Below are 2,270 nucleotides of genomic sequence, written 5' to 3'. Positions count from 1 at the left end.
TATTTTTTGAGAAAACCATATGGTAAAGTCACCTTATTTTTTGAACACACCTCGTATAGGATTTTTGCTTCTAAAAAAGGGTCTCTAGTTTGTACTTTTGTTATTTAATTAGTAGCTCTTTTCTTCGCTGCGAAAAGTGCCAAGTATTAAAAATAAATCTCATCGTGCAATTTAAAAAACGATTTGAAGTGATATCTTAGAAATAAACATTTGCGTTACGGACATGCGCGTCTCTTAGAAAGCGTCTCATTTTTGACTAAATAATTAGTACATTTTGACTAACCAATTAATAGATTATTGACTAACGAATTAGTAGTTTCGCCATCATCCGCTATTGCGACTGCTGGCGTGCCACGTCTAGCGTTTGACTAATTGAATTGGTTAGACGAAAGTAACCAATTCAATTCTTATTTTTGACCAATTATCAGTTACTGAATTCTTGCTTCTACAATTAGTCAAATTTTACGAGTATTTAGCGAGTAAGAATAATAGCAAGTTGAGCTATTTGTATCCAAGTACGAAACTTTTAACGAGCAAAGTTAGTCCGACGTTTTTTTATATATTTTCTTGAAATCAAATAATTTTAGCGTGGCAGGCCTCTTTAATACTAAAGCATAATGCTCATGGTATTACAACTCGAGTTTGTTTTTTGAAAGTAGTATTGCCTTTCGAAAAAAGCTTTCACTTGGCCGTACCATGGCTGCCAGAAACCTTTCCGATTTCAGTATGGGTTTCTTAGAACGGAGGTCTTAAGCCAGGCCTGTCCAGAGAGGGGAATTCGACTCAATCACCAGATGTTTGAGTTCTACCATCAGTCTCTCTACTCAGCGTCGGTGGTGGTCGATTTCTGAAATGGAAGGGAGGTATCCAGTGCTGTAGAAACATCATATCTCGAAAGGTGTCTTAGGGTGACTAAATTTAAAATAAAATTAGGTAAATTCAAATTTTAATCATTAATATATTAGCAGTAAAAGAATGCATAAGTCTTACAACTAGAAAAACTATATAATATTTTGTTTGAAGAAAGTTGGAAATAAATCTTCGATTAATCGCATAACGATTAATTGCATAACCTGTTTTTGTAAGGGAAAACTCAGCGAAATTTTCAACTTTACAAGCTTATGGCAAGAGAGAATTTTAAGGCCTTTTTTATTGAACTAATTGAGTTCCGTATAATAAGAAATAAAAGAGGCAATTACATTTTCTAAACTATATTACTGTATTGCAACAAATTCACATTCAATGTATAAACTTTATAAATATTGAAGGGCATTGATTTGAACATTTTTTTAACATTAGCTTACACTTTACAAAGAAATTGTCAAAATGATTTGAAATCAGGATCTTGCAACACACCTATTTAAAGTTATGGCGCTTATACATTTATTTTATTTATTATTGTAAAGTAAAATGTAAGAATATATTAACTAGTCATATTTTGAAATTGTTGGAATATTGATAAAATCATATTCCTGTTGTAAAAAGATATAATTTTTCAAGCTCAGGATTTCAGTAAACATTTCTCTTTTGTTCGAGTCGCATTTTACAGCATTAAAATTAAAATATTGCATTTCAAATTAGTCGCCCTAAAGCACCTACCAGAAAACCATGCCGAAATCGAGAGGGTTCCTTGCATTCACAGAACGGATAAGTTATTGCTTTTCTCGATCTTCAATATTGTTCTTAAAGAAAAGAATGCTTATATTTCCTGTTATAAGATATACCCGTGCTTAAATTTCATGAATTCTTACAAGGATAACCAGAGAAAACCTGCTATACATGTGTGAAAAGTGCCCTTGGTATATTACTTAGATTTTTTCTCCGTTTAGTAAACGTTTCTTTGCGGGCAGCATTTATGCATCTATGCTAAAATAAAGTCAGTACCAAGTGCAGTAATGTTAATCATATGAATCGTCTGCTTCTTACAACATCAGAACGCGAAGCGCCTAATATTTTCAATAACCTGCAACACTCATAGTTTGAGGGCAGCAACAGTGCTTAGACAAGTTCAGTATCAAGTGATATTGTGCCAACCATAAATATCGTCCATTTTCAACAATGTTCAAGATTTGGACATACATAACATATTCACTTCTTCGTAAGCGTAAATTGTATTAAATTAAGCCCATGAATTCAATAATATACCGTGGGCTGACAACATAAATGGAAGCGTGATACGGATAAGGCCAATTTTCACATGAGATGTTCGTCTGATGATGAAGAACGTAAAAATGGGTGCCTGGCAGGTGTGAGTGGATGCGTTCACCTGT

This window comes from Belonocnema kinseyi, chromosome 10 (genome assembly GCF_010883055.1).
Source record: "Belonocnema kinseyi isolate 2016_QV_RU_SX_M_011 chromosome 10, B_treatae_v1, whole genome shotgun sequence".
Classification (NCBI taxonomy): domain Eukaryota; kingdom Metazoa; phylum Arthropoda; class Insecta; order Hymenoptera; family Cynipidae; genus Belonocnema; species Belonocnema kinseyi.
The sequence above is the reverse complement of the archived record's forward strand: the minus strand, read 5'-3'. Positions refer to the sequence as shown.